The 20,547-nt window shown below is 40.4% G+C and overlaps 1 protein-coding gene across 4 annotated transcripts in view; it reads right to left on the bottom strand.

Annotated features, from left to right (window-relative positions):
• DLGAP1 (DLG associated protein 1) overlaps positions 1–20,547 on the bottom strand; it is a 136,635-nt gene that overhangs the window by 94,014 nt on the left and 22,074 nt on the right. The window lies entirely within an intron of this gene.

The following is a 20,547-nucleotide window of genomic DNA, read 5'->3' as shown; positions in this document are numbered from 1 at the left end:
CAACGTATTTTAGGAGGACAATTCCATTGTGTAATTGTACACCTAAGTAGTTCAGAAATTGGGTCTACTGCTGAATGCTACAATACAGTAATAAAATCTAGGCCATCTCTGCAATACACATCTCTGCAATACACATCTCTGCATTCTCTGGCTGCTAATTACCTACCTAATAAAAATATGGAAACTTCTACTAATTACTAGGTATGCCTGTCACAAGATTAAGATAAATCCTTTGCTTGCCATTTTCACTGGGTATGCAGTGCAGTACCTACAGCAACCCTATGCATATGCTTTGACTCCTTAAGCCATTTGATTCCACATGTCAAAAGTAGAAAGCTTTTTAAAGATCATCATTATTACTAGTGTTTCAAATGACTCATAAAAAGGAAGAGACAATGATGAAAAAGTGACCATTACTGACAGCTAGCTGCAGCATTTTGATGACTAGCAGTAAAAAAAATCCTGTCCGTTATATGATAAAAAATAAAGAAAAAAGAAAATAAAAATAGAATGAATAATTCAGCAGACATAATTTTTCAGATGCATGCAAGCTACTTCATCGCCCTGCAGATCTGTAAACTGATTTGCATTGCCTGAAATGCATTTCTTAAATTAATTCAAAATGTATTTTATGAATATGTTTTGAACAGTTTGCTGCCAATATGTGACATGCAAAATTCAAATATGCTTGATTAGCTGCCAGTTAGTCAAACGTGTCACCTGGGGCTGTCGCTGTTCACTGATTAGCTGACCTCGCAAGAACAGACTGCAGTACATCGCAAAATTCAGTGCACAGATAGTGCCAGACAGAAATTTGCAAGTGCTGAGGCAGGTGCCCTTTAAAGATTGGAACCACTCTATCAAGGTGCAGGCACCCTGGGCAGCAAGATTTTGCTGTTGCAGCCAGGGTACAGATGCTCCCAGTGTCATGGAAAGCAACCACAAAAGGTACAGAAATTCATTTTCTGCATGCATTAGTGTAGCATAAGAACAGTTTCCCAGCTCTGCAGAAAACAAAGGCATCCATCCATGAGAGTAAACGTTTTTCTGTTGTTTCAGATGTGGGTGGTCAGCACAGTTGCCTTCTTTCTCTCATTGCTCTTGTTCCTGAATATATGACTGGCCAGTTTGGCACGTATCTAGAACAATGTTTTACAGGTGGCCACTTATCTTAGCCTGCACATATCTCCCATCTGTTGTTTAAACCAGACTAGGATATTGGCAGCTGTTGGAGGAGGTGGCTTTGTGCTTACTGATTGCTACAATCACTGCTTCACTGGATATAGTGATGGGGAAAAAAATAAAAATTTAAAGCATAGACAAAGAAACATCTGAAGGTCTACATTTATGATGATTACTACTACCTTTATAGCTGTGTAATAAATTGTCTCTATCTCCTACAGTACACTTCAATGAACAGCTGAAATGCCACTGGAAATTTTGAAATCATTCAAGTTAAGCATGAATCTGGCTATGTACAACAGGGGAAGATCTGAACGTCTAATTTATTTTTTCAAAGTTACTACCACCTGTAAACAGCAAATGAAAATAACATTTTCTTCCTTAAGAGTTCAACTCTATGTCATGTTGATTCTCCATTACCTAAACTTTTGTTTGTGACATAGTAATTTCCACAACTTAGTATGACAGACAAGGGACTATGACTTTGGGACAGCTCTTAGGGCCAATATAAAATGGTCAATTAGTTCCACTCACTGCATTGGATATATTAATTGGCAGAAGGAGGATGTGAATTATTAAACATCTTCAACAAGCTCCTCAAGTGTGCTGCATCATTTCTGTGCTGCATTGCCTGCCTGTGTGACATGGGACAAGTGCTCAAGGGCAATCCTGAACTCAGTGCCCAAGCCCTTTCCCAGGGTCTTACACGCAGCTCATCCTAACTGTGGGGCCTGAGGGGACTGACCAGAAGTCATGTTGAGGTGGGTGGAAAAATGAAGTTTTCAGAGTCCTGGTGGAGAAATAAGGGCTTCCCTGGGTAAAGGAAGGTGAGTGTCTCTCACCTTCCTGAGGGCAAAACCCTACTGAAAGCCTGTGAGGGGCTCTTACACGGAGGAATGTGTTCTTTTAAGCAGAAAATAAGTTTTAATGAAGCATCTAAAACAGAAGATCAAGTACGTGTGCAAATGAAATTTTTAAGCTGCCTTTGCATACTGCCCATTGCTTTCTGCTCTATACATTTCAGACATACTGAGGTTGAGTCTCATTTTCATTAAAGGTTTAAAATGCACACATGTAATCACCCCTAAGACCATTGTAACATCCATGTTGAGAAATACTTTCAACCCACTGTTACAGATGTGTTTGTATATACACATCTTTAATTCAGATGGAAACACATTTTGGTCTCTAATGTATTTAACTATTTGTAGAGTAAGGAGTTGGTCTACAGAGGTAAGCAGAGGAGAAGCTAGAGCTAACTGATTTGCTCTGGTTTGTACAGGGAGGTCTGGGATGGAGGCAGGAAAAACGTCCTAGCCTGGTGCCCAGCTCAGATGATCACCGGGCCGAGTGGAGGTGGAAGGAATGCCATAAATTCTCTTTACATACCGCTTTGTCATTTCTGACTTATATATTCTGTCCATAATTTAGTTCATTCACATATATATTAAAGGGTATAAAATATAGTGTTAGCAGGTTAAAAATGAAATAGCTTTGAACATATTTCTGGAAGAGTTTCTTTGCGTTCAAAATACCTTTGAAATGTCAAAAAGAAGGCAGACAAGAAGGATGTACCTGTTCACAAGAACAGACAAGCTTAGTTTTTAATATTTCCTTTTCATTTAGGAAAGCACAATGCATGCTGTTGTATGTGTGCTTTTTATGAAAAACACTTTCATTTACTACATTTCATGTCTGAATGAAAAAAGGGAGAGACTAGACCAACAATGTCTGCTTACACCCCGCCCCCCCCCCGCCCCCCCCGCTTAGGCCAGACACAACAGAAAGAAGTGTTGTAATGAAAAATATTCCTAAGACTGGATTGTCTTCCGCAAGTTCAGCATTCGGATTCATAGCACAAAGCACAGGGTTGTGCCAGTTGGGTACTGTGCTATGCCAACACAAAATGACAAAGCAGAATAAAGGGAAAGTTCAGAGACATGTCCTGAATACCTCTGGAAGCCAGCAAAGGAGCGTGCTAAAAACGGCCTTTGAACAAACAAGAAGTCCCTAGAAACGCATCAAACCCAACAACAAGAAAAAAACCCTAACTCTGCAACCCACCACTATTGCTAAATATCCTGGATCTCATTTTTCTGTCCTGTAATGGACAGCTTAGCTCCCAGGGGCTTGTTTACCATAGGCTGAATGCCCCATCTCCACTTGGCTAGTGTGTATATTCAACGTACTCTCTGTGCTTAATTTTATTTGCATTTTGGTTTTGCTAGAAGGAAGAATAACTGCAGTCTGACACTGAGCAAACACTGAAGGACATCAGGGAAGATCATGTACAGAACAAAGTCATTCAAGTGCATCTGTCTGATTCCAGCCATGACATGGGTCACCAGCCTGGGATAATTTGATCATGTTGGCACCTATGTTCTGCTGCCTTTTCAGTGTGGTGAACACAAAGCTGTCATGCTATTGACAAAGATAAGGGCTATACATAACAGTTTTGAGCATTTTCTCCCTCACCAGGGATTTTTCCAGGTTTTGAAGATCTCCAGTTCCATTTTTGTTTAGAATCAAGTGAACCACCTCATGAGAATTTCCTACCTTGAAGCTAAACAAATAACTCTCTCCTTAAGTCCTTGGTGTGTTGCTAAAGAGCCAAGTATGAGAAAGAAAAATCTAAAACTTGGAGACAATCAGAAAAGCTCATCTGCTGAAGAGCAATTTAATGTTATCAGCACAAAACTGGCATTATAAGAGATGTGATTAATCAGACCACAAACCTTCCTCGCTGTATGGACCAACCAGCACAAACCACAAAACCATGCAGGACATGCCTGCATTAATAATCTCTCACCTGGTGTGGCACAGGGTGAGAAGAGGCAGAAACTGTGGTGCTGTATATTTGTCTCTGCTTGATTTTACAGACCCTGGTAGGGCTGAAGAGGAAAGCACTTAAAAACCCAATTAATCCAGAAGTCTATACAGGTTAGTGTCACGCAGCTCTCTAATGTGTCTTTCTCCAGCTGTTGCAGCTTTTTGAGTAAGCACATGGTATCCTGCCAGAGAGCTCCTGTTTGTTTCACTGAGGACAGCAGGAACTGCTTTTTTTTTTTTTTTTTCCCCAGCAATTGCTTCAAAAAAGCACAGTCCCCTTTAAAACTCCCCATGTTGGACTACTGCCAGCTTCAGAATCAGCCATGAAACTGGTTATTTGTGATTTTATGAGGGAAACCTGTCAAAGGATACTGAAGCTCAGGGTTGGGATTTTTCTTCCTTTTTGTTTCAAGGTGAGGGAGTTGATGTTGTGTGACCACATTTACCCCTTTTTAAGTGCTAAAATGTTATCAAACAGAGCTGGCTACTGCGTAAAAATTAGCACACACATTAAAGCAAGGCTCCCCCTTCATCTCAAAGATCCTCCTAGGTGAACTGAAGGATCCTTTCACCTGCCACTGACATGCTGAATCATCTCCATGCTTTCTAGACAGAGCGCATAAAGAATAGAGCATAGCACGGAAGTGACACATCATGCCATATGCAATTGAGTTGGCAAGAGCAGATGGAAGATGATGCAGGCAGACATTATACAATTCTCTTTAATCAGAAATCTGGTTTACATGCTGGTGCTGATTCCCATGTGGGGGTGTGTGTGGGGGGAACAGTTGTGAGCGCTCTTCTCTTCCACCCTGGAGAGTGAAAAGAGATGCTGAAGCATAGAAACTGCTCATCCCAGGTGAACCAGCTCAACCCAGTGACGCCAGGGTAAGCTGTTACTGTATAGCAACACACATTTTTATATACACTGGAAAAGAAATCCACCCTCTCTTGTCACACCTACCCTGGCAAGATAATACATCTTTGAGAGTGCTCACCTTGAGAAGAGTAACTTTCCTCTCAGAAGACCCACAAAGGAAAGCTGCAGGCCTCATCATCCCCTCTTACCAGTCTTATCATCCCCTGCTAAGGATCTTATCATCCCCCGTTATCAATCTTACTTAAGTATACCTACAAGCAGGTTTTGGAGGTCCTTGCTTGAGGAAAAGATCTCTAAACTTCACCAAACGTGACACAAGGCTCTTCCCTCTTTCAGTGTGAGCATCCTTTGGGCTGGCAGGCATAATCCCAGGAACAAGCGCTACTCAGCAGCAGAGATATGTTTATCTAAGCTGGAAAAGCTCTTGGCATGTATTAGATATTGGGCTAAGAGCAAACACTGCATGAGGGTCTGAGTAGTTAGCCCTGCCTGGACCCCTTTGGTCCCTGCTAGGGTGAGGACGGATCCTTTGCTGCTCTCTCCAGCTGTCTTGTTTGCTGCAGACTTCCGAGGGATCCTTCATCTGCATCAAGACCCACTCTTCCAAATCACCTGCATCAGCCCAGCCTCTCTCTTCATTAAACATCTCCAGAATTCATTTGATGAACTCTACTCTCTCAATTTGCTGGCAGAAAAGTCAAACCCTCCTTCCTACAGAAAGCTCTCTGTTATCTCCTCTCAGTTCGCCTGTGTGATCCCATACAACTTTATGCTGCTGGTGGCTTCAGCATCATCCCTTCCCTCTGGTGAATCTCAAAAGTTATCCGCAGTCTGCTCAGATGAAACTCTCATTTCAGTAAGTCAAGAGCTTTGCTCTGCTAGCCAAACACCTGCAGCAAGCCCTCCAAGAAGCAGGGAAGGTGGTGCCTCGAGGCCTGCTCAGGCACAGCTTAGGCATCGGACATGAACCACTTCACCACTACATTTCTAATTGCTGCTGTTATCATAAGCGACTCAAACGAGACTGTAATTTCTCTCCTCCTCTCAGGTGTTTGGTAACATACTCAAAACATCCTTTGGCACACCTGTGGATCTGCACTTCCTGACACATTCATGGCAAGGAGAAAAAAATGAGCATCTTAGTTTGTTTTAGGTTGCTGCTAGTCAGAACACTGACAGCTGGGGTGGTTTTTTTTTTTTTTTCCATTTGTTTGCTTAACCTCAGGGTATCTGTGACCAAGATATTCCTCATTTCAATGTTTGTGCTATTCTAGAAAAATCACTGTCTCCAAAGGCCCAGACCTTACCTGCCTAATTAAATTTTCAGGTCACCCCCATGCATACATTAAAAGTTTGATTAATTCTGCTGGTGGGAAACCCCAAGAATTATAGCTCTCTACCAAACCACAATAGGAGAGCTGTTGCTTTTCAGGAATGTCACCCAGGCTTCTGCTGAGCCAGCTGTGTAACCAGCCCTCTCTGCTTAGCACCATGGTTTATGCAGAAGCACCGGCTTGCTCCCAGGAGTGGGAGGATTGCATGCCTGCTCAGCTCAAAGGCATCTTCTGGGCAGGCTTCCCATAACTGAGCATCCTGCTGCACTACACCAAGTTGTGGTATCGGTCAGTATTTACCTACAAATTATGTTTTCCAGGTAAATACTAAAACGGTATTCACTGGTGAATGTCAGTGCAGTGTTTACTTAGGAGCAAATTTTCTTGACAGGCTGCACAAACATTTTCAGTGTTCAGTGTCCTCAGCTCCACGTGGATCTGAAACCAAGTGATGGTCACCTACATTCTGCATGGCCCTGAGCCTGCAGGCCCTACCATGCATCTGCCAGGCACTGGGCTCAGAAAGAGATTTCCAAACATCTGGGCTAGATCTGTACAAACATCTCCCAGTGAGATCAGGAACGCTTCTTAGTTTTGCAAGTCAACAACCTTACTCCAAAACCTGTATATGAATAAGCAGCCACCTGTGTTTTTCCAAAAATGCATTTTACATAGACAGTTTTCTCAATTCCTATTCAGTCTTCTGCCATTTTAAAAGTTTCAGATATCTACCAAAAAAAAAAAAAAAGCAGATACAACACCAGCTGTACAGATGTGCAACACAAACCAAAACTATCGGAGAAACTCTGAAAAGTACATCTCAAAGCAATGAGGAGGGTAGGCAAGTAACTCTCTAAGGAAAAAGAGAAAAATACCAAATCCAACTAAGCTAAGGGGCTGAGCTCACTTTGATATATCTTTGAGAACAGCACTACCTCCAAAAGAATGCTTGAGAAAGCAAGATGCAATACAGGGAAAGCATGCTACATGGTTAGCTCTCCTGCTGTGGCTACGGCTTATTTCTTGATGACACTTGCAAACTACTAAATTGGACTGTAATATGTGCTGGTGGGGGATTTTGTCGCCTCCTTTCCCTTGATGGTGCTATTTTGAAAGATCATATGTGCACTCTCACTAAGTGGCTATTTCAGTATCCTCTACTTTAGCTGTTTTTTATTTGAAGAACACTAAGCATTTTAGAGTGTCTGAAAAAGAAGACTGCTTTTTCTTATTTTCCAAGCAAGTACTTTTGACTTACTGTGTTTTGTTTCTGTGCAGCCACCTGGGAGGTGTTGACTTGAAATGTCAAGTCAACTTGACATTTGGCTTGAATGCCAGCCGCTCCTGACAGGAGGGTTTGAGAAGGGGATGAGAAGACAGAGCAGTGACCTCCTGGATAACTTTACCAACAGTTTCTCAAGCTGTGTCTGGATGAGCATAGCTCAGAGCTCAGGTGTGACCTGCAGCTGTCTTTTGCTATTAAAATAGTATTTCAGGGGAAACTGTTCGAATGGAAGTTATCACTGAATAACAAAAAACACTGCCACCTCTCCTGTCATACCAGAGAAGCTGGAAATAATAACTTTTCTTCTATACTTTTATGCAAAGTAATGTCTAGAGTATAAGTAAATTAAAAAGTGATGGTGTGAAGTAGGGTTTCTAACAAATTCTCTGCTGATTGTCTGGGCTGCAGTCTTTCCTAATCTAGGAGATTTTCCCTTTTAACTCTGATCTTGCACAGCCAAAGCAATACCGCAGGAGCAGGGAGACTTTGCTTGCATGTAACTTTACCAGAGCTATTCCTCAGAAAAAAAAGGAGCTGCTACCATTTTCCCTTCAGCTGCTTTTAATTCAAAAGAAATCCCTTGAAAGAAACCCAGATAGTTCAAAAAAATCCAGCTGTCCATGTGTATTTTATAATTCCCTTTTTTCATTCCAAAGTCATTACAGTTTTGTTTTGTTTTGTAGTGGTTACAAACAGACCAGACTGCTGTACTGAGAAACAACGTGAAGTGGTAACGCATTATTTCAGGTACGTGTGAAATACATCATTGCCTATGCAGTTTGGTTTGTCAATACCTTTATAAACAGGATCAAAAAACTGAATACCTCCAGTTGGAAGCCTGCAGTTGATTTATATTGTGAAAATTTTTCTGATTACTAGAATGCTTGAAAGATTTAAAATGCTGTTTAAGACACATTTCAATCTTCCTTCCTTCCTTCCTTCCTTCCTTCCTTCCTTCCTTCCTTCCTTCCTTCCTTCTATTTTTAATATATTAAAAACAAAATAAAAACCAGATGACTTATGTGTTAAAGGCTATCCTTTGGACAGACTTTTACACAATGTATCCTGATGAAGCAGAATTAATGATATTTTGGAGTACGAGAGAACAAAGGAAAAAAATATCTTGAGAAGCTTGCATAATAATGACAAATCCAGCTGGGAACTGAAAGGGATTTTTTTTCTGCAATTATTTAAAATGATTATCTTTTAAACCCATGAAAAATAAATACCCTGAAACATTTATTTGGGTCTGGGACTAAAGGAACGGAGAACCATTTATCATGCTGTTAGTGTCAAGGGCAATGATTCAGATGGAGACAGTAAGAAAGTAGAAAATATTTCTGAAACATGGATCATTTTCAGGGCTGAGGATCTTCAAAGGGATTGTGTCCCTCATTAGCAAGGAAGAAAACCTTTAAAACCTGAAAAAGTCAGCTGGCATCTTGACCTGTAGTAGCAGGAGTTCTTAAGTATTTCCAAATACTTATTTGAATTTAATTATCTTAGAATTAAAATGTGTACTTTACTGAATTGGAATACCGCTCTTTTCCAATGAAAAATTAAATAAAATCCACTGAAGTCAGGTGAAAACGAGAAAAAGTGCCCAAACATCTTTGTTTGCATAGGGAAAGGAATAAAACTAGTTCTTCACGGAGAACTGATTAATGGAGTGCACTAATCCTGTATAAATCAGAAACCAGCCAATCACTTGTGAATGAGATAAGAAAAAACATCTTCACTGGATAATATAATGATCCTGGGGGTGTTCAAGGAAAGGGTGGATCTGGCGCTTAGGGACATGGTTTAGTGGGTGACATTGGTAGTAGGGTGATGGTTGGACCAGATGATCTTGAAGGTCTCTTCCAACCTTAATGATTCTATGATAGGTTACATGGTGAAGCTGAAGATGGCCCTCTGTACTACTCAGATGAAAATACCTGGATATCTATTTTTTTTTAACACTGTAACAGAAAAAAAACAACCAAAAAACAACCAAAAAAACCCCCCTAAACTCTAAAATTTCCAAGATAAGTGACTTCTACTTGGCATTTAAAACCATGGGCAATGGCCTGTGACTCAGGGGTTTGGATTTCAGTTTTGACCGAAATTTGCTGTGACCTGGAAGGGAAGTCATATAAACTCTCAGGCTCAGCAAATAGGTATGTTAATAGTTCCCTACAGCACCTCTCACGTGGTTTTCTGATGCTGAATTAAAGTTAGCAAATGTGACTGAGGTTCCTGGGTGGAAAAGAATAGCAGCATCATATTTTTATTATATTGCTGGAGGCAAAAGTGAGAGAATGAAAGCAATAATAAAGTTCAGCTCCAGAAACACATATTCTGTGCAAAGCAAATAAGCTGGTCAGTAAAGAGGAAAGAATGTTTGGTGTGACGGTCAAAAGGTACTTTAGAAGAAATGCATTTTTAGATTAAAACCATTATTGACTATGTATGGTGTTTTACACTCTCATCTGAAGTCAATGCTTTTGCTGAGGGAATATAGCACTCTGAAAATATCTCCAGCCTACTAAAACTGCAGCAAGCTACAGAAAGGTTTAATGTTTAAAATGCCCATTTTAAGCAAAGCATGATGGAACCTACATTACTTTCTTGAGCCTCACAGCTCTTATGAGGGGAGCTGCAATTTTGCCCTGAAGTTACTTAACTTAATTGAGCCAGATGAATAAGTGCTGTCTTTCTCAGATGACCTCTTCCTTAAATGTTTGTTTTATATGCAGCAAAACTATTTTTACAGCTCAGATTTTGTCACCTGGATTAGGAAAACAACAGCATTTTGAAAATATATGAATCCATTTCTTGTTGTCAGGAAACACAGGGCAGAGACATGTCTGAGTGTTTGAGCACCAGCATGTCTTTGTGTGCAGGTGGCACTCACAGGGCCACCTTTGAGGGTCTGGTCAATGTCCCAAGACTTTGGCTTCACCTGTGATGTGCCAGGTAAGGGCCAATTTGTTAACCTGCCAAATTTTGTTCCTTTGACTAAGTAGGTAGGGCATTCCAGCCTTGTCACACTTTCCAGTTTTCCTGAATAATTCACGAGGCGATGTGTTTGATCTTGATGTGTATATGTCCAAGCTGCCTACTGGTATATAGACATATGTGGACACATCCCGGTAGATGGACAAAACACTCATACCCAAACTGTCCCCAGTATTGAACCATGACTGGACAAATTAAGCTGCTTCGAATTCATCAGTTTTTCAGTTTAACATATAACAGAGATCTGCTGCATTAAATTGCTTGGATTTGGTGCAATGTACTGTGTGGAACTACAGAAACACAACAGAAGTGGGGTCACCTTCTTTACATGACTGCTAATGGAAATCATGTAATATGATTAACAGAAGGGACTGGTAAAGCTTGAGGTGGCCTTGAAAAGCTGCAAGGCTGATCACATCACATGGTCATGGCTACATACACAGGGGAACCAAGGATTACCAAGCAGGCAGCGAGCTGGAGGATGTGAGCCTGAAAAACGTAAGTTCCCAGTAGCTAAACTAATGGAATCATTCAATGAGATGTTAATAAAGAGCTCCAGTTATTCTCACTGGAGCCAGCCAGCCACTAGAGGGAGGAATAATCTAGTGCCAATGATTGCAATTTATTACGCTTTTGCAATGTGTTACGTTTTTTTCTAAAAGCTTGTCTCATGAGGTTTGAAAAATCTCTTCAGTGAAAGGAAAAACCCCTCCAGTTTTCACAGTTGGTGAAGAAAGTATACAAAGTTCAAGGGCTCAAGAGACAGAAAGGATATATAAAATGCTATGCATCTATTACATCTTGGAATATATTCGGATTTTACAGCCCAGATGAATTGTGGACCTGATTTCCAGTTAATTAAGATTCATAGAGCAATTTGCTTTCACAGCATTCATTATACCATTACAAAAGCTGTAGGATTTAAAACTTTTTAATGTGCTTTACATGAAGGAAAGTACTTTTCCTTAGTGGCTGGAAAGGACAGGTCAGCACTGCAGTTGAAAAAGGAATCGTCCTTCTCTAGAGCAACTGGCAACCTGTTAAAAAGTCACTTCCACATTCTTTAAGAGTAAAGCTCTTTGAAAGCAGAAAACAAAGAAAAGCCCAATGCTTGGGCTTTATACGCTTGCAATAGCTGTATTACCAATTTTGTTTGTTTCACTACAGATAACTATGATAAATACTTGTTTATAGCAGCAAGGAAGCAATTTAGATGTGTGAAGGCAGGTTTTTGTATGTACAGCTATTCAGTATTTACTGATGAGAGGTATTCAGTAACAGGAAGATGCTAAATAAAATGAATAATCTGGAGATAGGCAAAGAATTAATTAGGTAGGCAATTGTTACAAATTAGTTGGATCAAATCTTAAGTTTTCCTGAAGGTCTATTAAGGGGAAAGTCTGAGCTGCATTTATTCCTCAACTTAGACACATTCTGCCTTAACGGGCCCAGTCCTACCTGCCTGAATAGCAAAAAAAGCAGTAGGAGGAAATGGATCAACTACTCATCAGGAGAAAATGGATACTCCTCATGAAAAGATTGTGGCAAGCTCAGGGGTAATCTTCTCTATTGTGAGTTCTAAGGTCTCACTAAGGTCTCTCACTGAGGTCTTGGGCTAAGTAGGAACCTGCTCCTCTGCAAGCTCTGGCAGGTTTTTATTGGCCTGGCAGCACTGTGCTCTTGGTGGGTTGGGTTGCCATCGGTACAGGGCTGTCAGTGCTGCTGTCTCTCTTCTCCAAAGAGAAGAAATAAGGAGACCATAACAGAGATGAGTGTTCCTCGCAGCCTTCCAAATGGCTTTTCATCAGCAAATTCACAGGTTTTCCAGGAATAGGCTTGCACAAAACATACAGTGGGAACTCCCTCCACTCAGCCAGACTGCGATTGTCAGCCTGTGTGGTGCGCTTGCTTCTCTGTACAGCCTATTCCATGGCAGCTTAGTCTCTGAGATATATTAAAACGTCTTTTCCTAGCTCTGACGGCCTTCCCTATGGGAAAAAAATAAAAGCACTTTAAGCTTTCCTTCTGCTATGGTGTGAAGGGTAAGAAATACAAAGAAAATTTATAGAGATGTGAGTAGGAAGCAGTGTGTCAGTGTGCATGGGCAGGGCATAGAGGGACGAGGAGAGGCAGGATTAGCTGGAGGGAAGCATGCCTATCTATCATTTACCCCCTGTGAAGGCATCTGAACCACCTCTGGGACATATGTTAGCGATGGGTGTGGGCCGCACAGCGGGAAGAGAGGGGGAGATGTGCCAAGTAACAGGAAGGTTGTAGCTGTGGATTTCAACAGACGCAGCAAAATGCAACATGAGCTACTGCTACTCCTAGGAGCAACATGCTCCCCTTTGGGCTTTCACACATCATGGGGAGAGTAAAAACACATACAGCAGGTGGAAAGACAGAAGACAGCAGCCTGGCAGCAGGATGTATGTGGGGAGCACAGTTCAGAAGGATCGACAGGAACCAACCCTTTCATCCCATATCTCCACTGGCAAAAGAGCTTGCTCACTCAGCTCTCACCTTAGCAGCACCAGTGGGGAAATACACAGAGGACACAACTTCTTCCCCACACTGTGCCTCCCTGCTCGTGCCATACGGGCTCTCCCCTCGCACTTCGGTGAGCACAGGGAGATGCTGCCACGAGACGGAGCCGAGAGCAACGGGGCAATGACTGATGGTGACTGCATGAGCGCTTCTGCAGCCTCTACAGAAAGCTCTGTAATTGCTGTGCTGACGGTAACGATGCATTTCTAGTGACATCCTGATGTGCAGGAGGTGAATGTTTTTATCCCTGCCCACGTGGAGCTGGAAGAGGACGTGCAGGGAGCAGCTGGGTGCCCGGCACCGCTTCCTCTGCTGCTGTGGCATGGCGTGGAGTAGCAGGGGCTGGACTCTGCCACCCCCCTGCTCTCCTCTGGCAGAAAGAAGGGCATCAGACACAAGAGTTTTTTGCATCTTGTCCTTCGTTTTAATTGCTCAGCTGTTCTTGCCCACCCCTGCATGAACAAAGCAAGCCAAGTGCTTGTTCCAGGTGCACCCCTTGCGCTCTTCTTGGACTCGAGCAGCCAAATCATACCTTAGAGCACTCCTGAGCTGTAATTAACCTTAGTGTATCATTTAATGGCAGAGAAAGCTGTTAAATTTGCCTGGATTGAAAAGAACTTGGAGGAACACTGGCAAGATAATGTTTTTAACAAGCAGCTTGATTAATTCATGGCAGAGGTTATCATCCAATTGTGTTGGGTAGGAGGCTGACATTTAAAACTTCACATGTACTTTGTCAGGGAAAAAAACACACAACCAACACACCCTCCACAGCTCAGCTTTTAAACACACCACACTTGAGACTTGTAAACAGCACACTGCAGAATACAGTACTGAGGACCCAGATCCCAGTTGCCTAGCGTTCCCAAGGACCTTAAGAGAAACAGCCCGGCAATCATTTTTCTGTGCCCTATCCCTAATAAGTCCCATGCCTTAGAATAAAAACAAAGAAATAAATATCAGCTCAGTGCAGATTTGGAGTACAGTGCACACCTTGCCATAGCGTGGGATGCTCTCCCAAGCCCTGTCTTCCACCTGTGCTGGGGCAGTGGGCAGCCCAGGGAGCCAGGCAGAGGACTGGCATTCATTTCTGGTCTACCCTGGATCAGATCTAACCTTCCCGTTCTGGCTTCAGTACTGCCCATGGTAGAAATACTGAGGGAGTAATGATGAAATTTAAGATGGTACAATAGAAACTGTAATACTCTGCTCAGAAACAAGCTGCTATCTATTCTTGGCTACAAAAAAAAAGACATTTTACTTTTCCTCTCCAGAAATATAAACATTCTATTTATAAGAAGGGATAAAGTTATGTTTTTTATTTTGATAATCAAAAATATTTTAAAACAGACCTGTAAATAGGCCTCAAGTTCTAGACCAGCAGTTTGCATATCACTTAAATGTCATTTTTATTTCACCTATTCTTTCAAGATATTCCTTAAAAATAAAGATTCTACCCTCGTATATTATTTATCATTATTCTCTGTTACTTATATCATTTAAGGTGGTACATGAAGTAAAACATAATCTAAAAACAGGTGCAAGAGATGAACAATCTCTCCAACACCAATATCAGACTATAGCCCTGTTTTTAAAGAGACAGCTTTTCAGGTGATTCACAGTTTGTATGAATTTGAGATTGATTATTTTGTCGTTCTTTGGGCTGTTGCCCTTAAGGGAACTAGTTACTTTAAATAACAAACTATCATTATGTGGACATATCGATTGTGAGAACAGGGGCAAGAAATAGTCGTAAAATGTAATTTCAATAGAAAACAAGGGCTTGCCAATCTTCTGCTGGAGGCAAAGCACACAGGCAGATACCACAGTCCTCATGGAGGTATAATGAATCTGATTAACTTCTCTGGAGATGGAAAAATGAGAGATAATGGGAAAGGATCTGCCTGGAATTCGTGTGCTTGCACAAGGGTCCATGCACAAGGGCTGCCTGACTGTTGGTCGGTAGCAATGGCAGCAAACCCAGCTGCCCAAGAAATCACTCCCAGGATAGCTCGAAGCATGGCTGATGGAGTGCAACTGACCACTGCATGTACAGTTGGTGGCAGTGGAGCCCCGAAATGAAGGCAGGCAGAGCCATTTTTCAATGCAAACTCATGCCTCTGGGTGATAAGAGCATGCAGAGTGAAGGATGCAGGAATGTTAGCAAAAGAGCAGCTCTGGTTGGGGCTGGGAACATGGGGATAAAAGACCTGTGGAAAACTCACAGTAATGGTATTATTAACAGGACTAGTGAAAAAGTTTAATAATCAAATTGCCAGTGATGAAAGTCATAGCAGGAGAGTGTGTTAGGACCAGGGCTGTAATAAATGAAAGCAGAAGAGAATGTTACACCCTCATTATTTGCAAAGGTTTGAAATTCATTAAAGCTTGAAATAAAATAGGTGGTGGTGGTGGTGGGGAGGGATATAGAAATAGTTGATAGTTGAAGGGACAGTGAGTCTAGATGTGGAATTCTTCATGAACGTCTTGGCTTATAAGGAAGGATGCTTAGCTCTGTACTTCGGATTGTAATTTAGGAATATGAAGGAATTACTCAAAGGAAAAAAGAGGGAGAAATGAAAAGAGAAAGGAAAGGGGCAACAGAAACAGTGATATAGTGCTGATATTCATTCTAACACCTATCAGTCTATCATCTTGTTTGAATACGGCATCATCCACTCCCTCTCAATTCAAATTCCTTTGTTAATCACAGGTAAACAGCAATCAATTGATCAATTGGTGCCTTAAATCAAATGATCTCTCAGAGGGGGGAAAGTAATAGGCAGAGAGTTAGTGCTATGCCAGAAATTACATTCTACCCAACAGTAGATGACTGAACAAACTGCAGTGGCCTGACTCACCAGAATTTCAAACAAGTCTGAACAACAAATCTCTGCCAAAGCGCTGTTGTCTCACAGCTCTTACAGCCACACGACTGAGATGAGTCCAAAAGATTCTGCATCAGTCAAATCCATGGCTAAACATTTAGATTGGGCCCTTCTGACTAGACAGTGCCAACGGTTCTGAAATTTCTAACATCTTTGTCTGCAACTTCATGAGAATGGTGGAATGACATGTTGGCTACATTCCACTGGAATAAGGAAAGAAGACCTTTTCAAAGACCAAAACTGATACCTCCCCCAATGAAATTCCAGCTTTTATAAAGATAATTTCTATCACTGCTACAAGAAAAAAAAAAGTACTATGAGATGAAGCCTTGACTCAGTTTGACACCATTTTACCCACAGTGGTTTTAAACTTTCTTCATTATGTATCTGTGATTTTGAGATTTACGCCAAGTTTAGAAGCACATTATTTCTCTAAATGGGGTTAAGATAAAGTAGCACTTTTCAGTTTTGAAAGGCAAAGAGTGTAAGTAATAAACGAAGTGAGAACCTTCTATGATTTTGCATTATATTACATTTTTCAAATTTTGTTATGTGGACAGTAATAAATACTAACTATTACAAGAGAGTTTTAATAAACTTCTTTTTATTTACTCTACTACTTTTTTTTGGGTGCGATAAAGTCGTAAGTAATAACAAAATATTTTTGGGACTGGCCCAATGAGTAATGCCTTCTAAAGGAAGGTTTTCAAGATTTCCTTTCAAGTATAAAAGCAATAAAGGCTTAGCAGAGATTTGCAATCGCAATTGTCAGATTTAAAACAGGAGAGATTTATGTACTAGCCCTGAAAGCTCCTGAGCTTGCCTTCAGCATGATACATCATTGTCACAGTGCAGAGCTATGCAGACACAACCCAAGCATGGCTGCCACCAAAATAAAGGGAAGGATTTGGGTGCTCTGAACGTTGCTGCTGGCATTCGTGGGTGACAGAACAAGTTAGTACTGTCTGCAGGCCCTGGCATTGCTGCAGGCCAAGCTGCTGGGCAGCTGAGGCATGGGCTGGTCAGGTAGCAGAGGGGAACTGGAAATTGCCATACAAGTCAGCTACATATGCAACCACAGAAATCTCTCCTAGGAACTTGGAAGCTGCTGCAAAGGTGCTTTCAACAAAAGAGTTACTCCATCTTATCAGTAAAACAAGTAAAACACAAGGAAATGCAAGAAACAAATGACTGGGCATCAGCATGACTTAGACACTAATAGTTTCTTCTATTTGTAAGGGCAGAACAATTACTCACTTCCATGTCTCTCTCTCTCACCCTAACGTGATGCAAGTTGGCAGAAGATACCAAAGCATGTCTGCAGAAGAAATACACTACTGTTTGTCTTGTAATTGCACATTAAAACTAAAGCAAAATATACTATTTTAACTTGTTCTATTTTTAATCTAAAAAGGCTCCAGCACTTCACAGTGGAAGAACAGCACACTTCTAGCTGATCAGAACAGAAAATTATCATGAATAATTGACTTTATTATTGTTGTTTGCTTGCTTGTCTTGTTATGTTGGACATTAAGGATTCCACACTGGATTTTGCGCAAGTGCACATCTCCTTTTATGCCTGCGAATTTTATGCATGGCAGGTTTAATACATCATCTGAGCTCCCCTTAGCAAACTAAACCAGATAGTACAAGATCACATATCAAGATTCAAGCACAGTATCGCTGGCAGCATTCAGAACATAATTTCAAAATGCGAGCAATGAAATAACATTTAAAATACATTAAAGCATTGTGAGGCACTGCTGTGGGTGGGATATCTATATTTACTATTCAACAGCAGGCCTGCAGGAATAATTTGGTCCTGATGAGGGTTTTATTTTTATATTTAAAAATAAGTTAAAAAAGGAAGTAAGAACAGTGATACTGTGTATATTGAATAGCCTAAGAAAAACAGAGAATCATAAAAGATCAGTCTGGAGGGGATTTCATGAGGTCATTTGGTCCCTCTTCTTACCCTAGAGCAGGATCAGCAATACCTAAATTATTCCTGACAGACATTTTCTACCCTGTTTTTGAAAACGTTCAGTGAAGTGATTTCTCTTGGCAATCCACTCCAGTGCTTAACTATCATTACCATTAGGAAAATTGTCCTAACATCTAGCTTGTGCATGTCCTTGCAGTCTAAAGCAGTGTTTCTTCTCCTGTTCCCACTGGACATTATTAACCTCCTTCCTGAGACAGCTTTTTAAATAAGTGGGCAGAAGTAGGGCTAAACATAAACAAAACCAGTTTTGTACATATACATGCAGGGTGTGTAAAAACTATATCCTGAAAGAGATGGCTGAAAATCACATTGTGGTTCAGTGATTATAATTGTGTTTCTTAAAGTAAGCCCTAGAAGTGCCCACTTTACACATAAAGTACAGTGATAAACAGTGATTTATAAAGCAGACAATGGGATGGACTTGAATTCATCAAAATCATTTGCTCTACAATGAAGTTTTTTACAGTATTTAACTGAGAGAAGCTAAAAATTTGGAAGTCCTCACTTTTATCTGTAGCTGTGTCTATCGTAAAGCTAAACCTTGTGTGAAATTGAACCAGATAAGTAGATACAGGATGAAGATTTTCATTTCTGCAAGTTAGGTGATCACTGAAATGAGGCTGCAGTTTTTATTTAATAAATCAACAACTTCCAAAGCAGTATTCCAGAACTGTCATAAGGTTACACTTTGCTTAATCTACATGGCTCTTCACAGTTGTGACGACTGTGAGGAAGTACTTTCCAGTGACTGGCAATAACCAGACAAGCTTTTTGGTGAATGAAAACAGGGTCTCACTCAAACAGACATCAGAGCAATGAAGAAGGTGGGGATATTCGATCTGAAATCCAGACCTTGCCAACACTTCCCCACATAGTCAACTCAAAGAACACCAGATGTCCCATTTAGGAAGAACAATGTAAGTGTGTGTATGAGAATATGCAGAACAAAGACATTTAACTCTTATTATTTTGGAAGGGAGAGAAGCAGAATAAATATTCCAATATACTCCTCTAAATTATGCTGTTGTCATACATGGCATTTTAATGGCTCTGCTCCCTGACCCTCCCCGTACCTACACTCCCTCCCTATCCTTCCCCCCCTGAAGTCCACATTGAAATCAAAAGACCTATGGTTTTTGATGGTAGAGGGGTAGAGATGTAATAGGGGTCAAAGTTTTTGTAGTACTGTACAAATAAAATCAGTAACCAGAAAAACAAATACCCCAGATAAGGAGATACCTGCTCTGCACAAACAGAGAAAGCAGAGAAGAAGCATCACTAAATAATGGCATAATCTTCACAAAAGTTACAAAATTGGAAAAAAACACCAAACCAAAACAAAAAACAGCTTCACATGATATTCCTTCTATTGAGATAGAGACATGCAACTAAAAGTAACTCCATGTTGAATTTCTACAAAGTATTACTGAATTTCTGATTTTCTTTTCTTCATAACAACATATTTCCTCATGAACATTTTGTTAACATTTTAACAAAACTTTGAAAAAATACTTTTAAAATCCATGAATCCTTTTACAAAAAATGAAAACCAGGTCTGTTTTAACTCTTTACATGAAAAAATATGAAACTGTCTGTTTTTATAAATTAAACATGTTCTCCCATATTTTAAACTAACTTCAACAATTGCCCATATAATATCCTGTTATGTTGGCTGTTGGTATCTGTTATTTTGCAAGATAATGTTTGGAACAAATTAAACAGCTCTTCAAGAAAGAATCTGAGAATACATTTTTGGAAAGGGAAAGAAGAAAAGATGAAGGACTCTCTCAAGGCTGACACATCATTCTTATGAGTAAGGCTGAATGTTTACTGATATTTACTTTAATATATTCATTATTAAAATTTATCGGATATTTTTCTGTTTATCAAATGGATTAATCACATAGCTTTTTCTTGAAATAGAAAATATTATATATTAGCATTGGAACTGAAGTGCTCTGTATTAATTTTTCAGATAAGTCAGACATTATGGGTTATGTTCCCTAATATGAACAAATGTTCTCATTGTAAATAGTTGTACACAAATCTTTCATATGTGTGTACAAATATGCTCTTCATATTTTCTGAAAGCTTGTTCAGATATTCCCTGAAAGGAAATTCAAGGCTAGCACAGGAAAGATGAATTTATTTATTAAAAAATGTCCACCTGATATTCATGCAAATGACGTGACAGCCTTTAGTATTCCCTCCAGCCTGGAGAGTCATGATGACAGTAAAAAAATGACTACATCAGCCTCCTGAAAGCAAATAGCTTACTTGAGGGATCGGTTAAATAAACTTGTTTAGATGTGGTTCTTGCTTAGAAACATCATTATCAGAATTGTTATTCAGCAGATCCTGTAAAAGTCTAAGTGATGGCCATTGCAAAACACATCTCTGAAAGTCCATGACTACACTACCAGATTCTAGCACTGTTGGCCTACAGTTTTAACAAACCCTAAACCCTAAAAGATGACTAGTGAATTCAAAGTTTTTGTCCAATGCTTGTTCTTACATAAGTTAATTGTAACTGTTTGTAGTGGGTTTATGTGGCAGAGCTTTGGTAGTGTGGGAAGGGGGGCTGCAGGGGTGGCCTC

The sequence above is a fragment of the Cygnus atratus genome, chromosome 2, assembly GCF_013377495.2.
Source record: "Cygnus atratus isolate AKBS03 ecotype Queensland, Australia chromosome 2, CAtr_DNAZoo_HiC_assembly, whole genome shotgun sequence".
Lineage (NCBI taxonomy): Eukaryota > Metazoa > Chordata > Aves > Anseriformes > Anatidae > Cygnus > Cygnus atratus.
The sequence above is the reverse complement of the archived record's forward strand: the minus strand, read 5'-3'. Positions and strand labels throughout refer to the sequence as shown.